Genomic DNA, 13,940 nt, shown 5'->3' with positions numbered 1-13,940 from the left:
GTTTGAATGAAAGAAGCTCGATTGCATCTCGATAGCTGAAGTAGAACTTGATTGAATATCTTGCTGTGACATGGTCGGATGTGCACAATCATTATCAGTCAAAAATTAAGGTCGAGGAAGACCAGTTAGGAGCCCCATTGGGCTCAGTTCATCCTAACAATTTGCAGCCAACCCCGAGGGATACAGATCGGGGATCAAGATTCAACAAGGAAAGATATCAATTGTACATCGAAGATAGAAGGAATATTTCAAAGCGTAATATACCTCAGAATGATCGAAGAGTAGATCGAGGCCAAAATGCCTGGGGACTCATGAGCAAAACTGGGTTCGATAGGCGCTCGGGATCGGTGGAGGCACCCAAATTGTCAGAATACAACTTCAGTGTCGATGCCTCGGGTATCGTCTCAACAATTAGCAAAGTTAGAGATACTAGATGGCCCAAGACTATATAGACCAACCCTTCTCAGAGGAATCCCAACTTAATATGTAAGTATCATGGTACTCACGGGCATAGGACCGAGGATTGCATGCAACTTAGGAAGGAGGTAGCCCGATTGTTCAACGAAGGGCATCTTCATGAATTACTCAGTGACCGGGCTAAGAACCATTTCTGAGAAAGAGATGAATACAGGTAGAGTGAGTCTGAAGAACCTCAATAGGTCATTCACATGATATTCGGTGGTATCGACTGTAACACCCCGTAAATTCGGCTTAGGTATAAATGAGCTAAAGCAGTAGTAAGGTTATATTTTGAACATGCAAAGTCCTATAGGGATGATTATGGGTGAAAATAGTTATTTCAAAATTATGATGGAAAGTAAGGTGCATAAGATTTGACAAAATCGGCTAAGTTTGCAGAAGGTCTGTCTTCCAACAGGTTTTAGTGAAAATGTGTAAGGCATTTAGGAAACCTCAAAACACAAAAGTTGTAGGCCTTTGAAATAAATTTCCAACTATATATTATAGAGCTCAAACAGATATCTGTGCAAAAATTTATACACATTTTACAGAACAGTATGCAATATGTGCGCCTTGTAGCGCACCCTTAGCGTTGCTGCGCTTGTTTTAAGGCAGTGTTACTGCCGTTTTGCACTAACACGGTCAGGTCTTCATATGCGTGGGGGCCCTCGTGGGGGGTCGTTTTAATGCCATATTTCGTCCCCATAGCCCCAAAACATAAAAACTTGCTCTAGAAAGGGGAACTCTAAAAAACCTAACTCATTAAGGGTCTTTCCACCACCCAAGGTAAGTTCTAATAGTGATTCTAAGTTAATTTCAATTTTCTAACATCTTATTAACATGGGTAAACCCTCCATATCATTAGATATTCGATTGGGACATCATTGTTGAGAGAAGAAACCTTAGAACTCGAATTCAAGAGGATTGAACTTCAAAAAGGTAATGTCTTCAACCTCTAATTGATTATACTATTGAATTAATGATTATAGAATCTCGTTCATGAGATATGAGTTGATGGGTTTGATAGAAAAGCATGAACTATTATAGGTTTGTGGTGTTGATTATTGATTATTGGTTAAGGGTGTTGTTTACCTTACGGGTGATAAAGAATGATGTTGATTATAACAATTTAAGACATTAGAATTTATCTAGGATCAAGAGAATGGCATGCTGGGTGTAGAAACACCATTAATAAGGACTATGAAGATTTATGTCACCAAGTGTTTGAAAAAATGCTTAAGTGACCAAAACATAAGAATTATTGCTAATATGGAATCCCTTTGACTTGTATTGATATAGATTAAAGTTGAAAGGGTTGATGAATGTTGTATTACGCTCAAGAGCAGGAAGTTAAGGTATGTGAGGTTATCTTTATATGTTTGGGAATTTTAAAGATTCTCCTTACACTACATTTTTTTACGACGTTACCAATTGCCTCTGAAATATAGTTAAGCCTAGTTCCTTGAATAGTTGTAGAACTTCTATTCTCTAGCTTCATAACTCATTCACCACTTTCATTTTGAACGTTGTGAGCTTAGTGCGTATTGAATATAGACTTGGGTTTGATGCCCCCAAATCTTAGTATAGATTACTTAGTATGCCATAAACAGTTGAAGTTTCAGTGTTCATAATCAGTTCAAGAATATATGTCTCAGTCTAGTCCTATTCAGTATTCCAGTATTATGTAACTCAATGTGATCCAGTATTCCAGTATCAAGTAACTCAATGTGATTCATTATTTCACTATCATATATTGTAGTATGATTCTCAGTTCCTAATTTTAAATTCTTGAATGTTGAACACTTGTATTTGGGCCTGAGTCTGCAGTTTATGCTTTATGCATCTTTGGGCCTGAGGTCGCAGTTTATGCTTTATGCATCTTTGGGCCTGAGGCCGCAGTTTATGCTTTATGTATTTTGGACCTGCGGTCGCAGTTATGTATACGTATATTTGGGCCCGAGGCCGCAGTTTGTGCACATATATATATATATTGGGCCTGAGGCCGTAGTTTAATATTCAGATAAACAGGTTGTTCATCATTTAGAAGAGGGAGTATTCATATCCTTACTTCCTTTCAGTTCAATTATTAGTTGCTGTTCAATTATTAGTTATCATATCAGTTACCAGTTATCAGTTCAGTTCTCAGTTATCAGTTATCATTTCAGTTTCAGTTTCAATATTATTTCAGTTATCAATTATAAATTCTCAGTTATCAGCTTAGTTTCAGTTTCAACATTTGTAATTCTTTCTTTTTGTTGCTTTACATACCAGTACAATTCAAATGTACTGACGTCCCTTTTTGCCCGGGGCATGCATCTCACAATGCAGGTAATGATTTACAGGTCGACGACGCAGAGCGCTAGGATTCTCGTACCAGCTATTTGTTGATTCCAGTTCTTTTGGGGCATTATCATTACTTTACAGCCTTTTAGTATTTACAGATAGTTAGTGTTTTCAGTACTTCAATATAGGCTTCATAGACTAGAGTAACAATTGACATAGTCTCAAGTTTTTCATGTTAAGCTATGTTTTCTACAAATATGTTACATAATTATATTAGTATTTCCGCACTTTGATTTATAACATCCAGACTTTCAGTATGTCAGCATGTGTTAGTTTATCTTCCGCATTCAGTATGCTATGATATCACATGTTGATTCAGCCATCCAGTTGGTTTGCTCAGTCACATGTAGTCAAGCACCGAGTGCCATATTACGTCTAGGCCCAGGTTCGGGGTGTGACAAAGCTTGGTATCACAGCACTAGGTTCAAGAGTTTTAGGGAGTCTATGAAGCCGTGTCTAGTGGAGTTTCCTTTATATGTGTGTGCCAGCCACTCATATAAATGGTTTACTACCAAGACATCCAGGATTGTCTCATTTCTTTCTACTCTAGATCGTGCTATGAAGCTTAGAGCCATAGTTAACCTTCTCTTCCTATCGAATTCCAAACGTATGGGATGCCCAAGCGACACGCAGGAGAAATCTAAGGTCCTAGAGAGGATAATTGCCCATGGGGGTATAATTATGGAGTACAGGTTAGTAAATATGAGACTTGAGAGGACATTAAAAGTGAGATGCAATTGATAGTAGTACAGAATAAAGCATAACCTTATCAGAAAGTACAAAATCAGTTATGATGTTTTATGGTTATCAGCTTACCTCAGTTTTCGGTTATACAATCTTTCTGTTAGCAAGTTTATGGTTATTCAGAATGCCAGTTATCAGTTATTTAGTTATCAGATCTCCAATTTTTAGTATATCAAAATTCTGGCGACTGGTGAGTATACAGTGATGCCTATGGGTGCTAAAAGAAAATGTAAGTAATAACGATCATAGCGAAATATTCTCAATGTTTTAGGTCCGGATTAAGACCAACACTCACCGGATGGCACATGAAGTGAATTATCAGATGATGGTATACTTTGAAGGATAAGTTTGTGCATTGTAGTGTATTTGTATGTGTTTTACCTCATAGAACAACTTTATTTAATTCTTGAAAATGGAGCCACAAGTTGGATGATGATAATTCATATGTCAGACCCCAACATTGGTCACTATAGCTTTGGACAGAAAAGAGCCTAAGGGTAAAATATCTAGGAGTCAGAAACGTTTGTTATTACCAAAGATGTGATTCCGTACAACTCATGCAAATGACTAGAAGATATGTTGTATGCAATGAGAACCAAGAGCAGCCAATATTTAATTTCAGGGAATAATTTTGAGTTGTTTAGATTTATTCAAATCAGAACTAGAAGTACCACTCTAGTAAGCTACTATAAGAAGCAGCTATTGATGTAAGATAAAAGATATGGCAGTTCCCCCTTAGGTTATGTGACTAAATGATTACCGCAGATATTTATAATATGATATGATTTTGTATTGTATAGAAAGTTTGGGGTTAGATATTCCAATTTTGTTTAAGACAGATGAACTCCCTAAGTGTGATCCACACACATAGTTTAGAATAAAGCGAGATAGTATGCGACCATAGAATAGGGTCGGATAGTGAGGGATTTTAGGAATAATCTTCTGTTTCCCTTTAGTTATTCAAAGAGGACTAGAAAACATGATGCAAGCAGGTGGTTAGTAAAAGAATAGTAAGTAAGTTTTGAGTAGATATAGTGAATTAGCAATTTCAGCAGAGCTAGTAGATGTACGATTTGATTTACTTAGGTAGGCCAACAATAGTGAGTGGTTAATAGTTTAAAACACCAAACGTGTGTTAGAACCCAAAGAGTTTAAGTTAAATCTGAAGTACAGTGATAGTGAGAAAAAGAATCAGCTAGGCAGTGAGAGAGCAAGCTACAGAAGAATAACCTTTAAGAGTTATCTAAAGGGGTTTTCTCCAGGATTGACAGTGTGAGCAGAGTTAAATTATTGAGATTATGTATGATAGTTGTGAATACATTAGCTTTCCATTATGTGAATAATTTAGTTTTTCCTAGAAAGAGGAGATTTCTAAGAAATAAGTTGGAAGATTAGTCGTCATTGACGTAGAGTGCAAAGAATTACAGAAAATAAGGAAAGTTATTTGGATCCAAACAAAAAGAGAAGGATCCGCAAGTATAAGACCTTTGGTCTAAGGGGTGATGCGAAATATTTTTAGTAAGTCCAATTAGTGATTTGAAACTCGAATAGTTAGCGTGGGGTATGAAAAAGAAAATTAGTTCGGTAATGAGGGAAAATTGTATTATTACCACAGGGATTATGTCTAGCTTGTGTAAGAAACACAAAGTGATTAGAATGATCACCGAGTTTAGTTATTGATGATAAAGTGATCACAAAAGTGCTGTAAAACCATGCCTATTTATGTATCAGGAGGGTAGTGCCATTGCACGAAACTCTAGGCTTTGGAGTACTGGTCAAAGACTTAGCTCACAACAATGCTATAAGTGTCTTCAGGAAGTGCTTAAGAAGATAAACAAGTGTGGGAATTATAACTCATGATTGAGGTAGATAAGACAACTCTAGTGAAAGAAGTTCACCGCTTAGCCTAGTTAGGAGTTCGATTTGCGTACTCCAAAGATAGTAGAGTTTTGTCTAGAATATGAATTGTTCCCCCTTAGTAGCTGAAGAGAATGAGAAACAATATGATGATCCCTACGTGTTGCAGTTGAAAGAGGGGATTCACAAGTATAAGACAATGGCTTTTGAATAAGGGGGAGATGATGGTACTCAGAGGTACCAAGACAGATTGTGTGTTCCAGACATAGATGGACTTCATAGTTCTAGGTATTCTTTCCATCCAGGTTCCCCAAAGATGTATTATGGTCTTATGATATTTATTGGTGGAACGGTATGAAAAAGAACGTTGCAGACTTTGTGGCCAAGTGTCTGAATTATTAGTAAGTGAAAGTCGAGCAGTAGAAAGCCCAGTGTTTTACCACAGAATACACATATTTTAAGTGGAGACAAAAAATATGGAATGTATAACAAGATTATCTTGCTCAATTTTGAAGCATGATTTGATTGAGTGATTGTAAATTAACTTACCAAGTCAGCACACTTCTTGCCAGTAAAAACTATAGATTCAGTAGAAGATTATACCAAGTTGTACATTCAAGAAATCGTCTGATTACATGGAACTTTGTTGTCTATCATTTCGGACTGTGGTGCTTAGTTTAAAAATGAACTTTAGAAGTTCTTTCAGCAATGATTAGGCACAAGTTTTTCGTCCTCAAAAAGATGGCCAGGCAGAGCACATTCTTCAAACATTTGAGGATATGTTCTTGATGTTAAGAGTAATTGGGATGATCACATACCTCTCATTGACCTTGCTAATAATAACACCTACCATTCTAGTATCAAGATAACACTGTGAGAGGCTCTGTATAGGCGAAGGTGTAGATCACCAATTGGTTGGTTCGGAGTTGGAGAAGTGGAGTTGTTAGGACCCGATTTGGTCTATCAGACTATAGAGAAAGTTAAGTTGATTCAAGAGTATTTGAAGATAACTCAGAGACACCAAAAGTCCTATTTGAGCATGCAACATAGAGACCTATAGTTTCAAGTTGATGATTGGGTGTTTCTGAAAGTTTCGCTTATGAAAAGCATTATGAGATTTGGGAAGAAGTGGAAGAATAGTACCTGCTATATTGGGCCATATAGATTATTGTTAAGGATCGGTCAATTAGATTATGAGTTGGAGTTGCCACCATAATTAGTGGTGGTATAGCCAGTATTTCATGTGCCATGTTATAACATTCAAGTTTCCAGTACTCAGATACTCATGTCAGTTCAGTAATTAATACTCATGTCAGTTCAATATTCAGATACTAATGTCAGTTCAGTACTCAGATTCTCATGTCAGTTCAGTACATAGATACTCATGTCAGTTAGTACTTAGATACTCATGTCAGTTAGTACTTAGATACTCATGTCAGTTCAGTACTCAGATACTCATGTCAGTTCAGTACTTAGATACTCATGTCAGTTTAGTACTCAGATACTCATGTCAGCTCAGTACTCAGATACTCATGTCAGCTCAATACTCAGCTACTCATGTTAGTCCAACACTTAGACATTCATGCCAGCTTAGTACTCATACTACTCAAATATTCATGCTAGTTCAATATTCATATATCCATGTTAGTTCAGTATTTACGTATCCATGGCAGACCAATATTTAGTCAATGCAGTAGACATTCAGTTCAGTATCGCAACAATTCAGTAATCATGTATTCATTCAGTTTAGTATACAAGTGTTAATGAAAGATCATGTTTCCATCAGACCCGTTTAAGGTCCGGAGTTAGCAGAAGTTACAGTCAGGACAATCATTCGAGGGCGAATGATCCCAAGAGGGAGATAATGTAACACCCCGTAAATTTGGCTTAGGTATGAATGAGTTAAAGAAGTAGTAAGGTTATATTTTGAACATGCGAAGTCCCATTAGGATGATTTTGCGTGAAAATAGTTGTTTCAAAATCAAGATGGAAAGTAAGGTGCATAAAATTTGACAAAATCGGCTAAGTTTGCAGAAGGTCTATCTTCCAGCAGGTTTTAGTGAAAATGTGTAATGCATTTAGGAAACCCCAAAACACAAAAGTTGTAGGCCTTTGAAATAGCTTTCCAACAATATATTATAGAGCTCGAACGGATCTCTGTACAAAAATTTATGCATGTTTTATAGAATAGTATGCGATACGTGTGCCCTGTAGCGCGCCCCTAGCGCGGCCGCGCTTGTTTTGAGATAGTGTTACTGCCTTTTTGTGCGGTCAGTAGCACGGTTAGGTCTTCAGGTACGCGGGGGTGCTCATGGGGGGTCATTTTAAGGCCATATTTCATCCCCCACGCCCCCAAAACATAAAAACTTGCTCTGGAAAGGGGAACTCTCAAAAACCTCACTCCTTAAGGGTCCTTCCACCACCCAAGGTAAGTTTTAATGGTGATTGTAAGTTAATTTCAATTTTCTAACATCTTATTAACATGGGTAAACCCTCCATATCATTAGATATTCAATTGGGACATCATTTTTGAGAGAAGAAACCTTAGAACTCGAATTCAAAAGGATTGAACTTCAAAAAGGTAATGTCTTCAACCTCTAATTGATTATACTATTTGATTAATGATTATAGACTCTAGTTCATGAGATATGAGTTGATGGGTAGCATGAACGATTATAGGTTTGGGGTGTTGATTGTTGATTATTGGTTAAGGGTGTTGTTTACCTTATGGGTGATAAAGAATGATGTTGATTATAATAATTTGAGACTTTGGAATTTATCTAGGATCAAGAAAATGGCTTGTTGGATGTAGAAACACCGTTAATAAGGACTATGAAGATTTATGTTACCTAGTGTTTGAGAAAATGCTTAAGTGACCAAAACATTGGAATTATTGCTAATATGGAATCCCTTTGACTTGTATTGATATAGATTAAAGTTGAAAGGGTTGACAAATGTTGTATTACGCTCAAGAGCAGGAAGTTAAGGTATGTGAGGCTAACTCTCTATGCTTGGGAATTTTAAGGATTCTCTTTACACTACGTTTTTTTTACGACGTTACCAATTGCCTCTAAAATATAGTTAAGCCTAGTTCCTTGAATAGTTGTAGAACTTCTATTCTCTAGCTTCATAACTCGTTCACCACTTTCATTCTGAACGTTGTAAGCTCAATGCGTATTCAATATAGAATTGGGTTTGAAGCCCCCGAGTCTTAATATAGATTACTCAGTATGCTATAAACAATTGAAGTTTCAGTGTTCATAATCAATTCAAGAATATATGTCTCAGTTTAGTCTTATTAAGTATTCCAGTATTATGTAACTCAATGTGATCCAGTATTCCAATATTATATAACTCAGCGTGATTCTGTATTTCACTATTATGTATTGCAGTATGATTCTCAGTTCCTGATTTTAAATCCCTGAATGTTGAACACCTATATTTGGGCCTGAGGCCGCAACTAATGCTTTATGCATCTTTGGGGCTGAGGCCGCAGTTTATGCTTTATGCATCTTTGGGCCTGAGGCTGCAGTTTATGCTTTATGCATTTTGGACCTGAGGTCGCAGTTATGTATACGTATACTTGGGCCCGAGGCCGCAGTTTGTGCACACACACACACACATAGGCCGCAATTTAATATTCAGATAAACAGGTTGTTCGGGCCTGAGGCCGCAGTTTAATATTAAGATAAACAGGTTATTCATCATTCAGAAGAGGGAGTATTCATATCCTTACTTCCTTTCAATTCAATATTAGTTACAGTTCAATTATCAGTTATCATATTAGTTACCAGTTATCAGTTCAATTACCAGTTATCAGTTCAGTTACCAGTTATCAGTTCACTTATCAGTTATCAGTTATCATTTCAGTTTCAGTTTCAATAGTTATTATTTCAGTTATCAATTATAAATTCTCAGTTATCAGCTTAGTTTCAGCATTTATAATTCTTTCTTTCAGTTGCTTTACATACTAGTACAATTCAAATGTACTGACCTCCCTTTTTTCCTGGGGACTGCATCTCACAATACAGGTAATGATTTACAGGTTGACGATGTAGAGCGCTAGGATTCTTGTACCAGCTATTTGGTGATCCCTACTTCTTTCGAGGGACTATAATTACTTTACAGCCTTTTAGTATTTACAGATAGTTAGTGTTTTCAGTACTTCAATAGAGGCTTCATAGACTAGAGTAACGATAGACAAAGTCTCAAGTTTTTCATGTTAAGCTATGTTTGTTACAAATATGTTTTAGAATTGTATTAGTATTTCCGTACTTTGATTTATAACATCCAAACTTTCAGTATGTCAACATGTGCTAGTTTATCTTCCGCATTCAATATGTTATGATATTACATGTTGATTCAGCTAGCCAGTTGGTTCAGTCAGTCACATGTGGGCAGGCATCGAGTGTCGTGTTACATCCAGGCCCAGGTTCGGGCGTAACATTGTCGTCCCATATGGACCTATATTCAAATGTACCGAAGTATCCATCACAAAAGAGAAATGGACTCAGAGCTATGTGCCCGAGGAGGCCCTATCGTTCTGTGATGATGAAGCAGAGGACATATCCTAGCTCACAACGACGCCCTAGTAATCTCTATCCTTTTAAATAAAGTTCAGGTTAAATGTGTTTTAGTGGATCCAGGTAGCTATGCGAACATAATCATATCGAGGGCCGTAAAACAAATCGGCCTACAAAATCAGATTGTACCTGCATCTTGGGTGTTGAATAGTTTCAACATGGCAAGTGAAACAACAAAGGTATAAATTGTTTTGCCAGTAAACGTAGCCCGGACCATACAAGACACCAGGTTCAATGTCATCGATGGTGACATGAGGTATAACGCACTCTTTGAAAGGCCGTGGATACACAACATGAGGGCAGTACTATCGACCCTCCATTATATGATGAAGTTCCCGACAAAGAAAAGAGTGAAAATAGTCCACGAAGAACAACATGATGCAAAAGAGATGTTTGCAATCGAGGAAGTGGTGCCGATGCCAGAATCCTTGACCTCGGAGAAGTCGAGCCTCAAGATAAACATGTGGTTGAGTAGCAATCACAGCTCCAACTCCAGACGGAAGTAGGATAAACAGGTAATCAAAGGTGAAGAAGGGAACTTCCTAGCTCCTCAAACCTCCGTTGTCCCCGAGAAGCCCAATGCTACCAAGTCAATCGCTAAAAAGAAAGGTATACCTGGGAACGGGATTAACCCCCGAACTCAGGATAAAACTCATTTAGTTTATTATTGATGATATAGATTACATTGTTTGTCCCTATTCAAATATGACAGGGATTAAACCTTAAATCACCACATAGACTGAGCAACAGTCTCAGGTTTAAACCAGTTAAAAAAAGGGAGGCCCCCAGTTCGAAAACTTCGTATCAACATCCAGTCAACAGGTTGTACGAAGAACAAACATGTAAAATAACGAAAGCCTATATTGACGATATGACTTGTTAGGTCCCTGTGCGCAGAGGACCGTTTTAATTCATTTGCAGGAAGCAGTTAATGTTTTGGGGCGACGCGACATAAAGCTTAACCTAGAGAAATGTGCCTTCGGAGTTTGCACGAGTGAGTTCCTCGACCTCATGCTGTCAAATTGAGGAATTAAGAATCATCCTCGAGCAGGTCAAGGCTCTCTAAGATACCATAATCACGGATAGCAAGACTCAGAGTTGTTGGCAAAGGATCTTACAAGTTCGACATGATAGAAGCTTTCAAACGCTTGCGATCTCGAAGACACCCCTTCTTACACGAAGGTCGTAGGCTTTGAAGCATGTGTTGCACTTTTTTTTCCCTGGCTAGGATTTTGTCCCAAATGGGTTTTACCGGCAAGGTTTTTAACGAGGCAACAACTATGCACTGCCTGAGGAAAACTCAACAGTATCCAGGGTTTCTTTTTTAATCAACCCCGAAAATTGGGGGGCATCACCCTCGGAGGTTATATTTTCAAGGAAAATACTTCATGCTTAAAAGAACCTCGATAGGAAAACTTTGTAATGGGTCAAACGGTCAGATGAACCGTGTCCATATAGCAGTCAAGCCCCAACAACAAAACATGTACACATGTACCAATTTTGTTAATATAAAAAACACTTAAGTGTTTCAAAGAAGTCTACCGTTACACGAACTCTACATCCTACCGGAACGGCTTAAGATCCAAAGCATAGCATCACCCTGAATACTTGGGAACTGTTATCGAAAATTCGGATTTATAAAACCTCAAACAGGCACCCCCTCGAAACAAAGGCCAAGGCCAATATTCTCGGGGACTAACTTCTCGAAGAAATTTATCGGGAAACAGGTCCAAGTGATGTACCCAAAGGCTACGACCACACTAAAGTCTACGGTCGTATAAAGGCTACAGCAAAAATAATGCGGTTCAGAGACGTCCGACTTCCGCTATAAATTAAAGTCCTTCAACTATTAAAAAACTGGTTAAATCAGGCTACCCTAGGCAAAAATAGAATATTAAGGGCATGTATCTTCTCGAGGGTCATCCAAAATCTTCTTCTAAAATAGAATATAAAGGCCTCTTCTTCCAAAATCTTCTCTGCTTCAATATCGCCTGAAAGATCGAAGCCGCGGGCATGTATCTTCTCGAGGGTCATCCTCCGGGATTGTCGCCTAGCATGGTCAAGGGTACCTGATAACTTAACCTCCGCCGTATAAGAGATCTCCCTTTCCCGAGCATTAGCTGCTTTGATATCGGCTCGATACGAAGCCATAATTGCCACAACATTAGATTTGGCCTTGGCCATCTCAACAATAGATCTTGCTTTGAGTATCTCGATTTCGAGGCCCCGAGCTAGGCTCTCCTCTTTCACACCTCAAAGCTGGTGTTCGAGTGAAGCCAACTGATCTCTTAGAGTTTCCTTCTCAGAGGAGAGATTGTCCATGCCTTGCCTCCACCCAAGGTCTCAGCTTCTTTCATCTTAAGCTCCTCCCGAAGCTGTGCCTCCAAGTCGGCCTTCTAATGAAACTGAAAAATTAAAAGTGGCAGTCGCTAAAACAAACAGGTACGTAATAGACCTTTAAGAGCTATGTTACCTTCTCAACATACTCGGTTCGAACTTAGCATGCCTGCGTCAGCTCAACTCGAAGATCGTAGATCTCCATCTCTTTCTTAGCATAGAGGGCTTTGACGACATTCCTCTCCTCCAAAGTCTTCTTGAGCTCAGCCTCGCATCGAGCAAGATCATCTTGGGACTTGGAAAATGCCCTCTTATGGAGCACCACAGCTTTTATGAAAAAGGAGGAAAGATAGATTCAGAATAGCTAAAACAAAGTAAAAATAGGAAACTCACTTGTTTAAAGCGACTATGAGCCTTTTCAAAAATAAAGGAGGCATCGAGGTCGGGACCATCATCTAGCCCTACGAGACATTCTCAAAAGATGTCATGCCCTTCGTGGCTTGCTTCCACTTTAGAAAACCTCATATTATGGGCATCTCAGGTTTGTCCTGCAGATACCTCGGTACTAGGAGGCGAATCATCCACGTTAATCACCCCAAGTGATCCACTTGGGGCATTCTCTCTTATCTGAAGAGGCTCGGGGTCAGGTCGTTCGGTCTCGCCTCCAAATGATCTACTAGGCGAGGTGACTTTTTTATGGATGATGGTTCGGGGACTTTGTTTGAGCTCCCCTTGGAAATTTTTTTGGCTTTGGATTGAGCCACATCAACTGCCACCGGCTCGATGGGCTTCGAAATATCGTTATCTTTCCTTTTTTGGTAGGTTACCAGCAGGCAACCATCATCTTCTTCTTCCTCCTATTCCCAAAGGCGTTGGGCCATTTCCAGAGATAAGGTCGTTGTATTGACCTTAGGCCTTCGAGCCACACTCTTCTTTGGCTTCAGAGGATTTTCAGATGACTAGTTTCTTCTTTTTCTTTCTTTGAAAGACTTCGGAACCTCCACTTTATCAGTCGGGCCGATCACAAATCAACGACGTCTCCAAGACCTACATGAAATAAAGGTTAGTATCCCATAGCATAAGTACAAGAAAACAAACAAAAAAGCTCACCATGGTTTTTGGCCTCCCATCGACCCTTTGCCAGATCTTTCCAGCAACACTTCGAGTAAGAGGACACAAAGGCTTGGTTTCGGACTCATCCCTCAAGGTCTGGGACCCCACCAGGAAACCAAGCAGCATCTACACCATCGTTAATGGGTTAGACCAATGAAAAATATAAGGCTAGGGAGAAGAAAATAAAGCAGGGTATAAACATGTTGCGTACTCATGTTTCATGTTCTACTCCTCGGGGAACGACATCCAATTGGAAGGAATCAGATCAGAGGTCTTGACTCAGCCAATCGCCTCATCCACCTACGGTCTTTTTCCTTATCGATACTAGCAAAAAGAGATTTTAAAGATCGGCATTGCTATTTTATCAAGCCCCCACGATAAAGTCGGGGACTGTACAGTCTGATCAAATGATTGAGTGTAAAGGACATCCCCTCGATTTGGCTCGAAAAAACCTGATTAAGTAAACGATTTGCCAGAAAGAGGGGTAGATCTGGCTGAGCGTCA

Source organism: Nicotiana tabacum, chromosome 18 (genome assembly GCF_000715075.1).
Source record: "Nicotiana tabacum cultivar K326 chromosome 18, ASM71507v2, whole genome shotgun sequence".
Taxonomy (NCBI): domain Eukaryota; kingdom Viridiplantae; phylum Streptophyta; class Magnoliopsida; order Solanales; family Solanaceae; genus Nicotiana; species Nicotiana tabacum.
This window is presented reverse-complemented; position numbering follows the sequence as displayed.